Genomic DNA, 22,826 nt, shown 5'->3' with positions numbered 1-22,826 from the left:
CACTAACCCAAACTGTCATGACATAATGCAAAACATAGGACAACAGGGAAGGCGGGTTCCAGCGAACCCTCCTCTCCCACCTCAGCTGGCGAGTGCACCTGGCACTAGTGCCCAGTCTGGACCCTCCTCCGGTGGCTCTGTGCCACCTGCGGGTGGAAGCGCTGCAGGGGATGGGGCTCGCCCCCCTCTGCAAGTGTGGCCAGAGGAGAACCACCACTCACCCTCCGTAGCGTCCGGACTGTGGTGCGTAGGGAGATTCGGGACTCTGTTCTCGAGCCCCTACGCCAGCTTGAGGCACAGGTGGCACAACTTATGGGCATGCCTGTTGCCTGGCTTACACAGCCCCCAGCACAGCCCTGTCCTGGGCAGTGAAGGAACAGTGGCAACTGCCTATGGGTGGGGATATCAGTTCCACTGTTGCCATCTGTGGGCTCATGGGCTCTGGATATCCAAACCTCCGTCCCCGTCAATTGTGTAACCCCCCCACACATGTCATACACCGCCCCTGTATGCGTCTTGTTTGTCTTGTCTGTTTACTTACCCAACCTACCTCCCCAGCTGTACCGACTTCCTTCACCTGACATACCACTCTCACCTGAAAAAAAAAAAAAAAAGGGCACTCTGTACCCACAAAAAAATTACGCCCCATACATAGCTGCCCATTCTGCACACATGTCTGCCGGACATGGAAACTATCAATTACAATTGGCTGTACAACAAGTATTATTGTTGTCCTGACAGCTCTCTCAGGGGTGGAAGGTTTCAAATGTCACACCAAATTGCATACATATGCACAGCTGTTGCTGATGAAGAAATGGGCAGCTATGGGCCTTACCTACACCCCTCCTGCAAATCCCAAGCTTGTTTCCCTACTGTCTTACCCTCTTTGCGACCCCTTTTTCACCACTTTCCTGTCTCCCCATTTTCATTTCTTTTAAAGAAAATAGCGCGGGTGTGCGCCAGAGCAAGCACTGTTAAGCGGTTGTAAGCGGGTGTGCGCAGAGCTAACCGCCAGTACGCATGCATGAGCTCTGCGCAAACCAGCGCTAACCCGGTTACAACTGCTTAAAAGTGCCTTAGTCACTTTGATTGACAGGTCCTGTACTCAGTTCAAAAGCAAAATAAAATCTCACTGTCAGTCCCGAACCCAGGACCTTGGAAACAGTAGTCTGTATGACCTACCACTAAGCCATGACTCTTATACAAGAACATTGTGCTAAAATAAATATAACATGTAATAGTAGGGATGAATGTAAAAGGAATATAGGATGTGTAGTACCCAAAGCATGTCATGTAGAATTACTGTCAAAACTACTGGATTCCCATAATAGTAGTGTGTGAACAGAAACAGCCATGCTAGTTGGTAGCTTGTAGGTAATAATGTCAGTTAATGTACATATATAAATGTATGTATATGTACATATCTATATATATATATATATATATATATATATATATATATATATATATATAGTTGTAGGTGTCATTGTGCATACACACTTACTACAGGGAACAGGAGAGAGGAATGGAGAAATGTGAATCTACAACACAGCCTGAATCATGAGAGAGATACTAACCTTTACACTCACAGAACAGTGTCCACAGCATGCCAGCATGGTCCCCACCCTTACAATCTGAAAGGGCAATGCATATCTCACATACCCTTTTATAGCACTGCCCTGAAATCACAGTGAGAACTGCAATCAGTACACAAATGGCTGTATGCAATTAGCAAATGCTGGCTAACAATTGGTGCAGAGGCCATCACATGGACCTATGCAGATACCTACAAAAGCATCCTGTACTAACACTCCACACATGCAATACATTCACTGCACTGTCTGGAAGCAGACAAAGGGAGAGAGACAAACTGAGAGAGAAAAAAAAAAGCACGCTACACACTGTGACTCTGTGACTCTAAGCTGTCAGCAGTGACAGTAGCAGCAGGAATCAGAAGCAGTGGTAACGCAACCAGCTGCAACAAACACAGGTAATGCAAAGTAGCAGGTTAATAGTTTGCATACTGTGAACCCTCCAAATGTGTCATAGGTCTGTATCTATAGGTATGTCCATGTGATATGTTGTGCGTACGTAGTTCCACCAAAAGGGGATGACTATACATTACATGTCAATCAGTGTTTGGCCATGATCCTGGCAGCAGTTGTCTGTGCGTTTCCCTCAGCAATGGCTGTAGTGACTGCTTTGAAAGGTTAGACAGGTTCAAAAGGCAGGATCAGCCCATCACAAAGGCACACTGGCTGGGAACAAGTGTCTGCAGGCACCCGATATCACTGCATATGCATCCCATACTGCATAATTCCATAGCTTAGCAGACCAGGCCGGTTATGTATATGATGTGGTAGTTCCCAGGGTCAGTCGAGGTGCCTCCTTAGTGGTGTGGGACCACTGTCGCTGTATGCCACTGTCCAGGTACATATCCTGTAGTACAGCCAAGATAAATTATCAGTGTTATATGCGGTTGTATGTCCTCTTGGAGTGCAGGTAGCAATCATCCAGGGATACCATGAGGTCACAGTGATGCTGTGTGTTCTGCTCTGCTGAGGGCGGCCCTCACCTGGACATGTGAGATGATAGGGAGGTTACATACACCTGTGATAACTATTTCAACTGGTGGGGGAGAAGGAGGGGGGATACGTGCACCGAACCTGTCTGCAAGAATGTTGCCAATATCTGTGTGTTTGGTGAATGTTAAGTAGGTGTGTATTAACACAGAGCATATCTGAGGCATTTGGTCCATATGTGTAACATAACTGAAGAAGGCCTTGTGGTTATCCATAGTGTTTGTGGCCATTTCCCTCCCAGAGTAGGCCGTGGCCGTCGTTATGAGGGACCATAGCGAAGTACCAGTGCTGACCACAGATGCCTTCCCTTAATGTGAATCTGTCCTGCAGTAGCCTCCTGCTATTGTTATACAATCTGCCTCTATCTGGGGTCCACCGGACAGGATGCCTAACCTTTGTGCATAGGGTCTGGGTTAGAAATGTTTGTGCAAGTTCCATGCAATCTGTGGCATGTCCATGGTAAGCATTTGCAAAGGGGTCAGCAGTGTGGGTTGTGGTTTCCACTGGCCCAGTGTGCTGCATGGATACCATCTCAGTCCTAACAAGTGAATAACTGTCTAATCACATACATATCAAAGTAGTCTACTGTGCTGGTGGTGGGATATGTATATCCAGGCTGAGTAACTTGTGTCCACATCACACTAGTGGATGGCGTGCCACATACAGTACCTTGCGATGAACCCCCAGAGTGAGATTGTGCATTGGACTTGTCAGTGTGTGATGACCGATGGGGCATGCTACTATGTTGTGTGGAATGTGGCAGGTATTGTTGCACAGGTGTTGGCTGAGCACTGATATCTGGCCATGTACCTCTGTATCCACCATGACAAACACACATGCAACATATGGGAGTAGTAGTATATCACTACACATGAGTATCATGTATAGTATGTGTGCCATATATTGTTGACATAGTCTGCTGATATCCTGTTTGTGTTCTCTTCCAGGGAGATGACGCGTCAGCGTAATCCCGCCTACTCTGCAGCAGAAGATGAGGAGATCCACCAGAGCCTGGTGCGGGAGTATGACATCCTGTTTTCCCGCACCAGTCAGAATCAGCAGGACAGGGCTGCACTGTGGCAAGACCTTGTCCGTAGGGTAAATGATATTGGCACGCATAATAGGACATATGAGCAGGTATGACATCACTGCAGTGATTTAATCCGAAGTGTCTGTCAGCGTGCATCAGATATCCACAGGCAACAGGTTGCCACAGGAGGTGGGGTGGCCACACATCCCCCCACCACCAGACTGGAGGGGCTACTCCTAAGTGTTGTGGCTCTAGCCCCAGAACAGCAACAGCAGTACACCTGCATCATGATGTAGGCTGGATCCACACAGCAGCACGACATGGAGCGTGCAGGTAATATGCCATATGTACACTTGACTGTTCTGTACACTGTTAGTTTATGCATGTGTAAGGTGTGTCCGTGGTATGTATCTGTCATCATAGTATGTAATTGGGCATGTGTGATAGTGGCAATATCAGCAGCTGACGTGTGAAAGGCAACTGGTGTACTACTGCACTGTATCATATGCAATATCAATAGCACAGTTGTGCCCACTGACATTAATCTCATCATTTCTGCAGGTCCCTCCAGGGTTACAGCAAGGCAGGCCATCCATGCTGGTGAGTGTGTTTAACATAACCTATAATATTCCTGATAATGCTAGTAACAGTAGTGTAACTCAGTAGTGCTCTGTGTGTATACTGCGGGGTGTGCATGTGTGCATGTGTGCAGGTGTGCCTGTGCCCATGTGTGCATGTGTGCAGGTGTGCCTATGTCCACGTGTGATGTGTGCATGTGTGCCTGTGTCCACGTGTGCATGTGTGCATGTGTGCCTGTGTCCACGTGTGCATGTGTGCATGTGTGCATGTGACCATGTGTGCATGTGTGCATGTGTGCGTGTCCATGTCTGCATGTGACCATGTGTGCATGTGTGCATGTGTCCATGTGTGCATGTGTCCACGTGTGTATGTGTGCATGTGTCCACATGTGTGTGTGCATGTGTCCATGTGTGCATGCCTGCATGTGTGCATGTGTGCATGTCTGCATGTGTCCATGTGTGCCTGTGTCCATGTGTGCATGTGTGCATGTGTGCATGTGTGCATAAGTGTATCACTGGTAACAATGTTTGGAGACTGTAAACTGTGTTCCTGCAGCAGGGAACCTGAATCTTGTGCCACGGGTACTGGTAATGATGATATTTGTGTAATGGTACAGGAAGGTGTGTCAGGGTCCACCACTGGTCAGCCAATTGACAGTACACAGCTGTCAACCCCATCAATGTGCACAGTCATCCTGCCAGTACATCCTTTGTCACCATTGTCCCTAGGTGATGGACAGGATACAGTGGGCATAGACCAGGGTAATGTGGTACCTGTGGCACATGCATCCCCACACATCAGCCATGGGCAGGGTCCTCCGATGGTACCACACAGACAGTTGCCCATGGGTTCTCGTGGGAGCATCCGTGGGCTTACTGCCTCTGGCCGAGTGCCAAAGAGGTCTGTCAACCTCAGCTATGTTTCGGATTGTCATGCAGGCACAGTCGCATATGGAAAGATACACCAGACAGGGTCTGAGGGAGCTGAGAGCATGTCGCACAGCCATGACAGACAGTATGCGTGACATCACGGATGCTATCTGTAATTTCACCGATGTCATAGACAGACGTTGTGGGGACATATTACAGCAGTTCCACAACCAAATGTCCATGAGCCAGGGCAATGGTGGGCGTTTGCGGCGTCGACGTGGCCGTATGCCAGCAACAGCAGCAGCTGGCAGTCAGCGCAGACGACAACAGGCCCGCGCATGCCCCCATAGTGCCAGCAACAGCCCCAGCAATGCTGGGTCTGTGCTGTCATCAGAACACCCCAGGAGACCACGTGCACGTGGCTCTGGACAGTCCCAACAGGGACCTGTGTCCAGTCAGCACACTCCCGCTTCTGATGACAGTACCCAGTCTGGCTTAGTACTGGATACGGTCCGTAGCACCCCTGCCAGGCTCAGGTACCATGTCCGTGCCCACAGACACTGATCTGTATGACCTGCCAGGTGCAGTCTGTGGCTGTCCACAAACCCCTGTATATGGCAGCCATGAGGTGGAACTGTGTGTGTGCATACACACATGTGAAATGTTAACACCTAGGGCGACCACATACACGCACCACACTGCACCAACACTGCCTCACCCTGTACTGCTGCCCCTCACCAACACACATACACACACACATCAATTGTTGGTATCAGTGGCTGACTCAGGCATACCTAATTCACACCCTGTGCATATGATGACACTGTGCCACCTCCTGCAATCTCCAACATCATGGCGGGAACAGGTAAACACATTGCTGATGCACAGGGTGACTACATAGAAGTGTATTAGTAGTATCATGTTGGTAACAGTACAGTGTGCTGCTATGACTGTGTGTATATCCCAGCATGCCTGATGCAGTAACTGTATGAATGTCCTGAATTGTTATCTGCACCCATAGTACATACCAAAGTGTAACAGCTTCACATAATTGCATGCCAGTGGTAAGGATGTCAACAGATAGCCGCATACATGGGTAGCACAGGGGGGAAGCTAATGCAAGTAGTGATATGCAATGGTGGACATGTACAGTAATGGTGTCAAGTTGCCCACAACGACTATGCAATGTGGATGTTTGCACATGTAGATATGTGTGCAGTACCAATGTAATCCAAATCACAAATAACTATGACATAATATCAGTTCTACCATGGGCATCTGCGCTGTGTATTCCTGGGTACATGTTGATAGTGCCTACATATTTGCATTGTTACTTACTGTTATTGTTACCCCTTCTTTGTTGTACAATGCACTACTTCCAGCCCTGCTTACTGTAGCTTTGTTTGCATGCATGTTCGCTTGGGGTTCCCTGGAACACTGCTTACACCTGCAATACAGAGTTACAGTGCTTCTGTAGACTCCTAGTGACATCTGCATAGCGTACGATACATATGTCAACTTTACACATGACAGAATGTCACTGTCTGTCCTGTACGCATGTACGTTGCCTGTGACACATTGCACATGTCTTACCTGGCATTTACCCACATGTGCAGTCATATATGCCAGTGCTATGAAACAGTAGCAGTACACCCACACATACACACCTTCAGTATGTTGTTCCCCATTGGCCCTATGTGTTGGTACTCACCATGGCAATCACACTACTAGGGTAGCATGTGCAAAGGTAACCTGTGAATCACCTCTATGGTCCAGTTGTGGTTTATGTGAGTCATGTGGCAATGTCACAGCTGCCACATGTATGCAGTCAGCCATCACCCTTGGCCAGGAATGTACAACACATGTGTGGGATGCCACCACACAGCCAATCTGGGGACTGAGCTCTCTGAACCCAGTAATGCCATACCCTGTCAGGTGGCATGTCATATATACTACATCCTGGACAAACTTCAACCCCAATCCCTGCTGCTACTATTGATAAAACCCCTGAAGATGTTTCTGATAGTTTTGACCAATTCTTTACTGAGACATTTCAAGCCCTAGCTAGCCATCTACCTCCTAGCTCCCCTGGTCCTGACAGTAGCACCCCTAGAAACCTACTTGCGTTCAGCTTCCAACCAGTCACCACTTCACTTATCCGTACCTTGATTGAAAAAGTAAAACCCACTACACTTTCTGCTGATCACCTCCCTGCCGAGTACCTACAAAAATCAGCTGATGCTATTGCTTACCCCGTCTCAAAACTAATCAAACGAACCATGGTAGAAGCTAAATTTCCCACCATCTGGAAAATATCCTATGTAATCCCACTTCACAAAGGAGGCAGCTCTACTGAATTCTCCAATTATAGGCCAATAGCTATACTCTCGCCACTTGCAAAGATTATGGAAATGTTATTCATAGACAATTCATGCACCACCTAATCCAAACTCGCCTTATGGCAGACACTCAGCATGGCTTCCATCCTCATCACAGCACTACTTCAGGCCTCCTAGCCTTTACTAACACCATAAACCGTACTTGCAACAATAATTATATATCCTTAGCCCTCTTTTTGTATCTTTCCAAGGCATGCAATATGGTTGATCACCAACTTGTAATCCACACCCTGCAAACATTCTGTCTAGATACTGGAGCCTTCCAATGGTTTCAATCCTACCTGCATGGTCGACAGCAGGCTGGCCTCTGGCAGAACAAACTCTCTAACCTTCTACCTAACACCATCAGAGTACCACAAGGCTCTTTACTAGGGCATTTGCTGTTCTCCATCTTCATTAACAACATTTATACTGTCATCCCAAAAGTCAGCTGTATCCAATATGCTGATGACTCTACTCTGATTTGCTCAGCCACATCTCCACTAGAGTTATGGTCAGCTACCCAGACCACCTTTAATACAATAGAAAACTGGCTTTCTGAACATTGTCTGACCCTAAATCCCAAAAAAACGAAACTGCTGTTATTTCACCAACACGTAGGTCTACCGCTTTCACCTTTACCATAACATCAAATGATGGCACAATAATCTCCCCTGACCCATCTACTAAACTATTACGTGTCATCATACACAATAACTTCAAATGTGACCTACATGTTAACCAGATTATCAAATCCATCAATAAAAAACTAGGGTCACTTTACAGAATAAAAGCCTTCCTAACCCCTCCAGCTAAAATTGCCATAGCTCGCTCACACCTTCTTTCAACCCTTCTGTATGCATCCCCTCTACTCTCGAATATGAACAAGACTGTCCTTAACAAACACTCAATTTGCTACAACCACATTGCCAGGTTTGCCACTGGGCTACCTTTTAGGACACATCATTGCATCAATCTAAATCAGCTTGGTTGGCTTGAACTACCCAGCCTAAAACAGTATAACCAACTGATTATGGCCTATAAAATCCTCTATAATCCGGACAATACTCCTGTACTTCAAATATTATCACCCCCTATAGCAATCCTAGACCGCTTTGATCCTCTAACAAACTACTAATTCAGACTAGCAAATTTAATAACATAGCAGGTGATTCTCTCTTTGCAAACTCTGTAAGTAGATCCTGGAACTCACTTCCAGCTGATATTACCTTACTTTCCACCTTAGGTCAATTTAACACTAGACTCAAATAACATTTGTCACTTAACTGGCTATGTCAATGTATCAAGCCTGGCTAACTCGAATGTGTAAAATCTGTTAACCAGTTTACTGTGTAATTTAATTTAATCCTGACTTGTGCTCAGGACTAACTTTAACCTGTGGAACATGTTTAACTTGCTTACTTATGTAATCTCTGTAAATAATCTGTTTGTTATATGTAATGCTGGTATTATGTAATGCTGTATCTGCTTACCCTTGGAGCTTTTCTCCCTGGGCCTCCGCTGAAAATGGGCATGCATCCATTCGGACTATCCCGGTCAACAAATGTAAGATAAATAAATAAATAAATAAAAAATATTACAGTGACTACAATACAAGTCAGACATTGACATGCACTGACAGCATGCTGAACACACTGGGGCATACGTGGGGACTCAGAATAGCATCCTGCCTGAGAATCACACACCTCCGCAGCTGGCACACAGGCATATGTTCCATCAGAACAGAGCACATGCCACACATGGCACACACATCCCGTGTGCCACACACTCACAGCCTGTAGGGCTACACAACACACCTGCTACAGACGTGTCAGGTACCTGTCTTGGGTGCTGCACTGGGGTCCCGCTCAACAGGCTGTATCTGGTGAAGGTCACAGTGATATGCCTCAGGGGTACTATGGTCCACCACAGAACAATTGCATACAGGTCAGTCAGAGGCATGGACACATATGACTCACTCATTGACCATGCCAGTATGGCTGACCTGAGACATACCTCCCTGGACTACATGATAGGGAACATATAATAGATCTCTCAGCATGTGGCACAGGCCAGTATGAGCCTGACCTTGGTTGCCAACATACCCTCACCAGGTATGCTACCACTATATGTGGGAAGGGTGTTGTATGTCTACATTATGCTCAGTCTCCAATGTCATTCATAGGGTATCCGCAGGCGGTGAATGTGTGCTTACATGCTAGGGAAGCCACAATGATGTGCAAGGGTCATCTTGCACGTGACACCCATGGCCCGATGTATATTGGCAAAGCTCCTTGATACACACATAGTGCCTTATGCTGCAGGACACGGTTTACATAGCCACCTCCATGGGTATCACACAGGTTAGGACACTAACAGTGCTGCTACACAACAACAGCAGTGTACACCACAAGATGCATGCACCGGACACTGTCCTCAGCACAGTGAACTGCAATGTCTGTGCAGTACCAGAGTCCTGATTCATGGCTCACAGGTGTTACCCATCACTGACAGGTTATGCCCCATACCATGCCTGACGTCCCCTACACATGTAACACACATGGACAGGGGGGAGGTATCCCAAGGCACCACAGATACACACACCTCCAGGTTGTTGGCACAGCACAAAGCATCAGGGCCTAATCCTGTGCAGCTAACAGTGTGTCGGACTGCCATCTGGTTCATAGCCTGGCACACACAACCCTCCCATACACCAGAAGACCACCTATCCTCCATAACAACACTGGCAATATGACAGTCTCAAGAACTGTCTTTATATGGCTGGACTGCATCCAGCCAAACATTGTGCGTGAGCATTACTGTAGCTACAACACACTAGTTGAAGGGTTCACAGCATGTGGTCACTGAATTGCAGTAGAATGACATGTTACCACTACCACAACAGGTGGGAACATGCAGCACCTGTACATCGACTACATGTACCCTATATGGCCCAGACCAGATGTGTATCCCCTGCTGTAGGTATTTTACCATATACACCCACACTGTATAGACACATACCGCGTGCGGACCCTGCACAGTAAGACACAGTCATATTGGTATACATTGCAAATACCATTTATCCACTCAAGGCATGTGTCAGACATGGTAACTACTGCAGGTCACAGGTATTTATGTGTATGTGTCACACACATACATCATATGTGCAATGCCATTGTTGGTTTAGGCAGTGGCATGCATTGTTATGTACAAAGACCCACACAAGGTCATAATGTGTGACACAACCACACATGGCAGTTGTGGGTTACCAAAACATACCTATCTGTACTCTGACAATGGTAATAGACACAGTAGCAGAGCGCACTATTGGCATTACTAGCCAACTAGCTCTGTTTGGCTGTGCTGATAGTGTGGTGACATCCCTTGTGTTTACTGGGGGAATATGTAGCATCTGGTGTATTGTAGTATTTGCCAAAAGGATCTGTTTCCTCACACTTGCATTTACACACACCCTACTACCCCCACACACACTTGCCATTTGCAGGATTCATACCCCTACCTAACTAAGTCATGACACGTGAGAGAGACACATTAGCAAAGCGCACTATTCGGATTACTAGATAGTTCCTTTTCTCTGGCTGTACTTATAGGGTGCTGACATCATCAGTATTTTGAAAGGGTAATGTGCATCAGGTAGTGTGATCTCCTGATTGCCAAAACTAACATGTTTTTCATATGGAAATGCACACACGCAAACTCCCCACATCCAAACACACACACACTTGCAGGTTTCAAACCCCTACCTAAATATGTTATGGCACTTGAGAGTGATGTTGTAGCAGGTTGTGCTATTCTGAGTACTGGCAGATGTCTCTTCTCCAGCTGTATGTATAGGCTGCTGTCATCATCACTGTTTGGAAAGGGTAATGTGCATCATGTAGTGTGATCCCCTGATTTCAAAAAAGCACATGTTTTTCATACGGAATTGCATACACACATGCCATTTACAGGTTTCAAACTCCTACCTAACTATATTATGATACTTGAGAAAGACACATTAGCAGAGTGCGCTATTCGAATTACTGGGAGGTTTTCTTTCTCCTGCTGTACTTATAGGGTGCTGACATCATCAGTGTTTAGAAAGGGGAATGTGCATCCTGTCGTGTGTTCTCCTAGTTGCCAAAAGGGATATTTCTTTTATACAGACTTGCACACACACTAGCCCCCTCCACACACACTGAGCATTTGCAGGATTTAAACCCCTACTTAGCTATGCTCTGACACTTTGAGATGGACGCATTAGCAGAGTGCGCTATTCGCATTACTGGAAGGCTTTCCTTCTCCTGCTGTACTTATAGGGTGCTGACATCATCTGTGTTTAGAAAGGGGAATGTGCATCCTGTAGTGTGTTCTCCCAGTTGCCAAAAGGGACATTTCCCTCATACAAAATTGCACGCACACTAACCCCCTCATCCAAACACACACACTTGCCATTTGCAGGATGCAAACCCCTACCTAATTATGTTATGACACTCGAGTCGGACGCATTAGCAGAGTGCGCTATTCACATTACTGGAAGGCTTTCCTTCTCCTGCTGTACGTATAGGGTGCTGACATCATCTGTGTTTAGAAAGGGGAATGTGCATCCTGTAGTGTGTTCTCCTAGTTGGCAAAAGGGATACTTCTTTCATACAGTCTTGAACACACACTAACCCCCTCCACACACACTGAGCATGTATAGGATTCAAACCCCTACCTAACTATGTTATGACACTCGAGACGGATGCATTAGCAGAGTGCGCTATTCGCATTACTGGGAGGTTTCCCTTCTCCTGCTGTACTTATAGGGTGCTGACATCATCAGTGTTTAGAAAGGGGAATGTGCATCCTGTAGTGTGTTTTCCCAGTTGCCAAAAGGGACATATCCCTCTCACACACACAAACCCCACTCACCCACACTGAGCATTTGCAAGATTCAAACCCCTACCTAACTATATTATGACACTTGAGGGAGACGCATTAGCAGAGCGCACTATCTGAATTACTGGGCATCTGTTCTGCACCTGCAGTATTTATAGGTTGCTGACATCTTTATTTCTACAGAGGTATGTACATGTAGTACTACCTGTCAGGTGGGGAATAGCATATATATGCATTTGCAGCCACCTACGTCAGGGTCAGATATGCACATCGCACTGGCAGGTTATGTTCTATACCATGCTTTGTGACCACAGGACCTGTAACACACAACACAACCAGTCCAGAACACCACGCCCACATCCAGGACACACACTTAGCTTCCCTGGCAACAGTGCCAGGATATGCAGGTGTTCAGATACACCATTCCAGATGTTAACATCAGGTACAGGCATATTGTGTGTGAGAACTACTCAGGCCTCTACCACTTTACCCTACAGCCACTACAATTTGTGGGTCCATGTGTTATGGCAGAACCACACACCACAGCCACATGGGGGAATACATATTGCACCTGTCCATCTGCAATGTGGTTACTCACTGTTACACACCAGAGGTAGACCACCATTGTTGATATCTGACCATACCCACCTTTCTCTGGACATCCATATCCCATCTCCACCCCCAGGCAAGGTTTTCACTGCACACAAACTGCTTTTAGCACAAGCAGACTCTACACTTGTGAAGACTGGGGTGGACGACTTCAGAGGACCCATGCTGGGGGACTATACTGGCCACTCAGCATAATCCTTGACAATTGCATTCTATGAGCATGTGTATGGTTTGCATTGATCATGCTATCCCACATATACCCATGACTGCTCCACAACAAGACACCTGTCAGCTGTACACCAGCCATATATGCGCCGTACAACAGACAGAGTGACCTAATACATTGCAGAGCTGTAGCCCACAGAGGGAGGACATCTGTGAACAGTACCGGCATGACACTTCATTCACACATAATCATTACAACACAGTGTTGACAGTGGAATCGTTCAGAGAATGCAGATAGGGCTCCCCTCAGTCTGTTATTGACGGACACCTACTGTCAGAGATCCTCAGCAACCCTCTCCCAGCACACACCGACAACATGGCTGTGGCTTAGCACATTCAATCCCTGGGACCTCCACGGTGCCCCTGCTTGACAGAGGCACAGCTCACTAGCCTCATATGTTGCCTTCTGTGACCTACTTTACAGTGGCACAGTAGCCTACTGTCCTGGGGATGCAGATGCCAAGTACACTCTGGCTGAGCTGTCATTCCCTAGGGCAACAAGCCTAGTATTGACCTCTACACCCATATGTTCAATTGTCGGATGCACAATATTTGTTGTGCTGTTCTACTGTTTGCAGGTCTTTATTGCCATAGCATTCCCTGTTCCTATGACCAACTTGTGTATCTGTGGAAGATGTTTGCATATGATGGCGATCCACTATATCACTTATGTCTCTGTAGTCATTTACTGTGTGCACTGGGCAGATTGCTGTGTTGTGGTTGGTTCCTGGACTGATACGTACAAATACCAGATATGTGTGGCCAACTGCTAAATGGAGATATGGCCTAAGTGTGTGAGCATGCCCAGTTCAGCCTTTCCATGGCTTGTTGTCTGACATATGCCTCATTTATCAAAGTGTGCAAGCATGCCCAGTGTGAGCCTTCCATATGTTGCACTCTGAAGTCCACCACATATTTGGGTGTGTGTGAACTTCTACAATATCTCACATTTATGGTTGTGTGTTGGGTGTCATGTTGTGTACTAACTGGCCAATTGCTTCATGTCTGCCACAACAGGGATTATACTGTGCCTGCAGGGATTGCATGGGATACTTTGCAGACAGTTCTCAACATACTTTCATAATGACCTAACACTGTAGTCCCGTATAGTGTACTGGTTCAGTACTTTCACTGTGGTGGACAGTATCCTGGGCTTATGACTGCTTGACATCTTCATAGTGAGCACAACAGACTGTGTAGGGGCCAGTTGTGCACATATGACCATGTTGCATTATGTTTAGATATGGACTACCTACACCAGGCTCGTCCAACATTGCTAGTGTATTCCACAACATGGGTGGACATTGGCAAACACTAGCAATGTTCCCTAGGCCATTTCTGATGCTAGTCACAGGGTGTGTTTGTCCTTCGACACACAATGTAACTGGAGTTTGCCATGACATATTGCATAGTTAGTATACTATGCCTCCGTCTACCTCTGACATAACAGTGATACCCAGGGTTAGCCTACCATCTCCCATCCACTCATCAGGATTCCTCTTGAGGGGTGTCGATATGTGACTCTCTGGCTGACCTGTACCAGGAGTTTACTGAAGAGTGGGGGTGCCTTCTGTGTTATGGATCATTCTGTACAGCTTGTTTTATGTATGTCAGTGCTGGGGTTCAGGTCTCTCATGTGCGTAGCTCACTGCCATTCAGATTGTACAAGGTGCAACATGTTCATTCATTCCAGGTTGGACATGGCTTCATACATCAGGCACAGCTTGCCTGTAGCTGGGCAGTATGGCGGTGTGTGGGGCTGCAATTTGTTTACTCAGGCAACACATGGCATTTGTTCATGCTCTTTGCTACTCCTTGTGGGGTACTGTTGTGGACTTTACAGTTGATGGAGGTGTCTGCTGCGGTATATCCCACCGGGGCTATTGTAGTCACTTGTGACGCTGATGGAGGATAACTGCAGACCCACAGCGAGTTCCCCTTATCTACATCTGCCAACCTTCATGTTTGGGTGGGTATATAGTATATGTTTCTGCAAACACTACAGCCACATGTTTGTCCAGTGCAGGATATATATCACCTTTTGTACCCAGGTCTCACATTACATGTTAGGTACGTCATGGTTTAACACCTGTGTGGTAATTTGTGGGCACTTACTGTATATCCACGGTGGTTGTCTATACACAGTTCTGCAATTAGCTTGCTGACATGGCTATGGCTACAGTTGTCTGTTTGTAGGTGGCCCTTTTGTGGGTTGCTTGTGTCAGCTGGGGGTCGGATATGGTGGGCTGTTTGTACTCCACTGCATACATGTTCAGTCACAGTCCTTCCATGTTGGCCTATACCTATGGGACATATATACAGAACGGGGGGGGGCAAGACCAGGCCTTGTGGGATGCCACTCATATCTGCTTTGTAGTCTGACATGGATGCGGCATGTCTGACCATGTCAGTTCTGTCCTTAGTCTGGTTTGCAACCCCTCTACTGACATAGGGGTATATATTTAAGCTGGTGAACATATCCATACTGAACTCATACGGTATTGTCTAGAAGCATGTGCATGGTCCAGCTACGCTGTGTGGACCACATTGCCTTCATCAATGACCTTAATGTCTGCTTCAAATGGGTCAGACATGTTTAGGGGCAGGATCTGCAGTTACGACAGCCACACTGTGTAGGGTCCAGTATCAGTAGATTCACAATAGCCTTCTGTCTGCGGTACATACTGATCCTTTCCATTGTCAGGATCCTGGGGTGGTAGTTTGGAGTATCCATTCAGGCAACACCTTTGTTGTGATGGACCACTGTTGTTGTACACTGCTCTTTGGGTACATATCCTGTGGTAAGGCTGACATTGGGCAGTAGTGTGATTTGGCATTCCATTATTCTTGGAGTCCATGTTGGCCTCAGCACAGGACACCATCACATACCTTTGCTGCTGTGTGTTCTGCTTTGCAGATGATGGCTGTTACCTCAGCATCTGCAATGTCAGGGGACCATCAGTCTGCTGGGATAGGTATTTTGCACTCCGGGGGGGTGGTGTTTGCACTGCACCTGACAGGTTGTTTGTTAGCAATTTGTGTGTGTGTCTGGTATGTTGTTTGTAATATCTGTGTGATTCGGAGCATATCTGTGGATGCCCAACATGGTTCCTACCATCAGTTGGGTAAGCCTTGTGATTATCCTTAGTGTTCTGTACGTTTTGTATCTTCATAGGTTCATGGGTTCATACTAGGCTATACACCCTAGGCCATTAGTAAGCCTAGCCAGAGTGTGTGTGTCTTTCGCCACCCCTTGCTATGTTCTATTATGGCCATTTATGAATTCCTTCACTGTGCCTCTGTCTAGTCGTGACACAGTGAGGACCCCCAGTATACATGTACGATCATCCATCCACTTGGCAATATTCCTGTTGAGGGGTGTCAGTGAGGGATTCTGCCTACCATGGATTGGGATCCTGTTTCTGGGTGTGGGGAGCCTCTGGGTTATGTATCTGTCCCTCCAGCACATCTTATTTCATTATGTGTTGAGCCTGACATCTGTCACTCTCACACCTCCAATGGCTTTGATTTCCTGTGGGGGAGCATGTCCATTACTCCTGAGTTGGACATGGCATTGTACAACAGACATACAATGCCTCTGTGTAGGCAGTCTGTGACTGCATTCAGCTGGGGTGTCTACAGCCAGGCAGCATATGACATATATTTCACACCCTTTATCCTGTTGGTGGGGTAACTATGAGGTCTTCCGAACCGCTGCAGGTGTCACGTACGGTACATCCCATATGAGTCATTGTACTAGATTATGGGTCTGATAAGGGAACAGTACAGCGGCACAGTGACCTCTGTTGATGTAGATGTGAATCCTTTCATGATACGGTGTCCAATATCGACAATCTTCCTAGCCACATTGGCATTGTGATTGTCACATGACAGATTACTGTTGACCTGTGTCCCTAGGTCCCTGATTACTCCTTGCATACATAATGGTTTGCCACCTATGTGGTAATTTGTGTGTACCTTGTCTGGTATTTGGTGGGACATTCATACTGTCCAGTGTCTTCTGGATGTCTGGGTGGAGTTATTGTGTGTGAGAGTGTGGTCTGCCGCATGCTACAGACTGTACAGCAGTTTTGACTACAGTTAGGTTGCACATGGGTGGTCTCCACTGCTTTGTGCATTGTCAGTTACCTGGCCATACGGGTGTCTATGCTGCATATAGATACTCCCCCTCCTTTGATGTTTTGGTGCAGGTGTTGGGGCCATAACACATGATATGTGGTATAACCTCATAGTGCTGGTGTGCTATCACTAGGCTTGCAGCAGGCTTCTGTCACTGCACAGACATCGATGTTCTCCATAATGGGAAGTACCTCAGGGGCATGCATATTGCAGTTTACACATCTGGCATTGGTCAGCATTACCCTTATGTTTCCTACCACTTATGTTTTCTAGGGTGGTGGGTAGCCTTTTTGACCTTGCCTACATACGGCTCTATGGAGGTGGCAAAGGCCTTATCCAGTATCCAGACGCACATGGGTAACAGGTGCAAGCCATCCCTGGAACAGCAGCATGGCTTGTCATGCTTGACATCTCAAGCAGACAGACATTAGACCCTCTTGGACTGACAGCTGTAACTGTGCCAGCTGTTAAACATGAGCATTCTGTGTTTGTACTGTGGCATCATTCTTGGTGAGGGTTGGATGCTGCACACAGCCAGTGTCATACCGGCCTGGGGTACATACTCAGAGAGGACCATCCATGTCTCTTTTCATGTTGACCAGGGAGGTACATCTCAGGTAATTCACACCAGCATGGACATTGAGTGCATCATATTTCTGCTTGTTTTGGGGTGACCTGAGGCCATGTCAAACCCAGATTTGATGAATATGCTTCACCTCAAAAAATCTAGATCCGTCAGAGCCACAAGGGCGGGAGACTTAAACCTCGACACGGCTATTAATAGGACGTGCTGGAGGGATAGATTCATCACCCAAAGACTCCCTATGCTGTGGAATAAAATCCCGGTATATGTGAGGCAGAGCACCTCGCTGGCCTTGTTCAAGAGAAATCTTGACCAATGGATGGGAGATCGCAGATATACCCCAGGGATTACCTCAGTGTCACTGCTCAACAGAGGCACAGCAAAATAATGGGTATAGTTCCCCATACTAAAGGGGTGGCGTAAGCCACAAAACTATGGGCTAGGCTTGTAAATGCCCTCGGGCAGATAGCCTAGTATGAACCTATGAACCTATGAACCTATGAACTTGTGTTATGTGGCATTTTGTGGCAGCCTACAGGCAGCTTACTCTACCCTTTCCCTTGTTCAGTCTGGTGAGTGGGACAGCAGTTTGTCTGCCTATACAGATACCTATTACAACTGTCTCAGGCATGTTGTTTCTCCTTCTGGCCTGTGACTGTTTGGCACACCAGCTTTGCATACTATTCGTTGCATGTGCTATGTTTGAAGGTTGTGGTTGCTTCTGATCTGCTTTGGAGGCTTCTGTTGGTGTGGTGTGTTTGTAATTAAGGCCTCCGGGAATATTTTTCTGTGTTTATGTGTTTGGTTTACAGTTGGAGTAGGTCTATGTGGTTCTGGGTTTGTGGTATATGTGGTTACCTTCTCCTCCTGACTAGTTTTGACAGTACTGAGTTGGTGGAGCTCAACCTCTGGTTTGGATACATGGTTGCATCTATCATATATATTTGTATTTATTGGGGGGTGTTGTGGTTGTCTGTGTACTTGGGACTGGTGTCACATTGCCTCTGGATTCACAGATTCTACTTGTTGTGGCTGGACTTAGTGGATTGTATGAGTGGACATATGTTATTGCCATACTACTGGTCAGTGATTACTTCCCTTTTTATGTTTGCTCTATCATGTGGTAGCTTCCTCATTCTCTTGCATGGTTTGGTAATGGCTGGAGTACAGCATGCCAGATGCCTGCGTGTATGGCATTGTGTGTTGTTGTTATTTGTGATTGCATACTCCAAGCATTCCTGGCTGTGTTCATGGAATGCTTGTGTAACATGTTCTGTGGTGTGTCCCATATTCTGCACTTGCACAGGGCCTTTCGTGGATTCAACATCAGTTTGGAGGGCTGCAACCTATGCTTTACACATGTTTTTCACTGTGGTATTCTGGCCAGGGACTGGGGTCAGGATGTGTATATCCAGTGTGATTACTCTATGGTCTGGTCTTACCGGTGAGAGGTACACTTCTCATCTTGCCATCCAGTACACATGTTGCTGATTATCACATCCAGTATGCTTACCCCTCTTGTGGGAGTGGTACATTGTTCCTGGGCATTTTGGTTTATGGATTCTGGGAAATTTCCTCCTACTGTGTTGGTGCTAGTATAATGCTCCTGGTGTATGTCTAGGTATTTTCAGTCATGCAATATAATGTGGTTTGGGGGGCTTGATATATTCATGTATTCCGACATAGGCCAGGTGCAGTTCCTGGTATTAGGACAGTAGTCTGCAGCAGGCTATATACTGGGAGGTGGTTTTAGCCATTGGTATTTGACCATGGCTAATCCATGCTGCTTCTTGTTGTGGTACCAACATGGGAGTGTGGTTATCCTTGACATTTCTTGCTAGTCACCCTCCTTTTGTAGCTTGTTCCATGTTTTGCAGCTGTACAGCACAGTATGAGGTGTGACCTGGTAGTGTTAGGGTGCTGATGTGAGCCTTGACCCAGTTCTCTATTACAGGACTGGTATCTACATTCTCCATACTGTGTGTGTTTACACTGCACACATCTTGCTGTTTAGACATCTGTCATTGGGTAGCATTACATCTAGGTTTCTATCCCTTGTGGAACCTATGAAGGTGGGTTTGTGTTTTGAGACTTACCTATTCAGGGCATGCTGTGGGTACTGACAGCCTTTGCCAGTATCCATGGGGCATGGCATGATAGGTGCATGCCACCCCTAGCAGATGGTGCATCATGTCATGCTCTGCATGTCTTCCCAGCCTGAAACACATTGGCTCCCCTTTGACTAACTGCATTACTTCAGCCAGTTATTGCACTTGATCATCCCATCGTCATTTTGTGGCTTCATGCTTGGTGAGGGTGGATGTTAGTCAGGGTGCTCATGTGTGCGTATAGTACATGGTGCTACATTACTTAACACATGGCATTCATGCCTCAGGTGGTGCTGCAGGGCTGCCTCTGTCGGATGCGCATATTACACTTCCCTGTACATGTTTGTGAGCAGGTCATGCCATTTTAGGCATCCATGTTATTATTTGAGTGAGTCAAAGGGGGTATCATTCCCAGGGTTCCTACTGAGCCAGTGTATGTGCTATGCGTTGCCTCTTTGCCAAGGCCAGGGCATACTGGGCACGCCTCCTTCTGCCTAATGGGGCAGGCTCAGATTGTTCCTCCTCCGAGTCACGCTCTGCCTGTGATGGCCTTGGCAATGGTGGGGGGCTGTTTGGCCCGGCCCTATGCTGGTCCTGCTGCAGCTGTTTTTGCAAGATCATATTATGTAGCATAACACATACCATGACAATTTGGGTACATGTAGTTGTTGTGTACTGCAAGGCTCCACCAGATGTGTCCAGACACTGGAACCGTGACTTGAGCAGCCCAAACACACGCTCTATTACATTACGTGTTTGTGCGTGTGCCTCATTATGGCGTTCCTGTTCAGGTGAGTGTGCATTTCTGATGGGTGTCATCAGCCACGGCTCCAGTGCATAACCTGCATCCCCCACTAGGTGTCCATGTGGGATGTCCCCATTGGCAAATGTCTGGTACAGCTGCGTCAAATGCCAGATGTGGGAATCGTGGTAACTCCCAGGGCAGCCAGCACACACATTCATTATTATGCCCTGGGCATCACACATGACCTGGCAGTTGATGGAGGGGAAGCCCTTGCGGTTAATGTAGGCCCTACCCCGCTCACCGGCTGGTGCTTTGATGCATATGTGCGTGCAGTCTATTGCACCCACTACCTCAGGGTATTCCGTTATTTGCTGGAAGAGACACATATTGCTGGCCAATACCTCATGGGCATTGGGGAAATATACATGATCACTGACATGTGCTGACATGGCATCCAGGAACTGGTGCAGTACCCTGGAGGCTGATGCCTGTGATATCCCCATCATATCACCAGTTGGTCTCTGGAAGATACCTGTTGCTAGTATTCTTAGGCCAACACATACCTTGGTTTCCACTGGGATGGGTTCCCCTCTGTTGGTTCTGTGTGTGAGGCGTGGCCTGCACAGCTCAACTATTTGCTGCAGGAGCTCTCTGTCCACTCTATAGCGCTCTACTATCTCCAGCTCATGTAACCTGTGGTAGGTGACCCTGGGCCTGTACACTCTTCTCTGTCTCCTCACTGTGGGTTGTCTGGCACCATCTGCATTGTCACCACCCTCAGCAAGTCGCCTATGTCTCATTATGACAGCTATGGCAGCCCCTAACATTTCTGCTCTGAGTTAAGCTTTTTCAGTTTTCACTTCTATTAGCTTACTCCTGTCTTGCAGTGTCTCTTAAGAGAAACATCCTGCACTACTGTTTGCAGAGTTTTAAGTGCTGGGCTGGGCTACTATTCTGCCTGTGTAATTGCCTACTTCTAATTGTTTTCACCTGCTAGCTTCAGCAGTTACCCCTGCTAGCTTCCTATTAATTCTGTTGCTTCCTTTTTCCTCTCTGTTTCCTCAGGGGGGAGCAATGTGCATACCATCAGAAACACGCTCACAGTGGCTTACATGCGTGCACACGTGCTTACATGGTTCAGAATCTACTTATTCGGGTTAAAACACGCGTACACCCGCGTAAACAGTGTTAAACATCTCCCAACACACTCCCACATGCTCAGTCTGCCTTACACGTGCGCACACTGCCCTACTCGCGCTTCATGGCGCGCACACGTGCGCACGCACGCCCAGCAAGAAACTTTGGTGTAAGTAACAGTGTACACCTTCCATTTCTTGACTTTCCATGACTTATCTAGTGGCACACCTCTTTCCATGATCTGTGTCTGTCATCTGTCATGTTACACTGACCTCCAATGAACTGAATTTCTTTCTACCATTCCCCCCTGTGATGTCACCTATCTCCCACTCTATTCCTCCCCCTTATGTATCTCTTACACTACACAGACTGTGCTCATTTGCTATGTGACTGTGAGATTCAGTATCCTAACCCTCATTTACATGAGATTGCCCACTAATGCTTAGTTACATGTCTTAGACTCAGCTTCACCCTTTAGCAACCACTACACGGTGGCCATGTTGTTTTTGGTCTGCTGGTCCCTGCATTGTCATTCCATGTATTGCATGAAACCCACATTTGTGGGTTTATAACCTTCTTTTTTATGGTTTTATACAGCACAGCCCATTTGCGCGGGGCTGCACTGGGTTTTAGCTGGTCTCTTTCACGGAGTTTAGGGCTGTTCCTGGATCGCGAGGCTTGCATGGAGTGTTGCACGTCTCTTACACTCTGTGCAAGCCTTCGTGAATCCTGCCCAGGGTGATAATGGATGGAAACGAACAATACTAAGGGAAATAGAAGAACAAAGTAAATAAAATAAGGTATTTGAGTCTTCTGCAAAAAAAGAAAGAAAATAAAAAAAGAAAGAAAGAAAGTGGAAATAAAGGGAGGGACATAGAGATTGGGAAGGTGAAGCATGAAGAGACTTAACTACTATAGTAATTTGTATGTAGTTATAAATGTGGATGAAAGGATTTGTAA

The sequence above is a fragment of the Protopterus annectens genome, chromosome 7.part0 (assembly GCF_019279795.1).
Source record: "Protopterus annectens isolate FY-2018-M chromosome 7.part0, PAN1.0, whole genome shotgun sequence".
In the NCBI taxonomy this organism is placed as follows: Eukaryota; Metazoa; Chordata; order Ceratodontiformes; family Protopteridae; genus Protopterus; species Protopterus annectens.
This window is presented reverse-complemented; position numbering follows the sequence as displayed.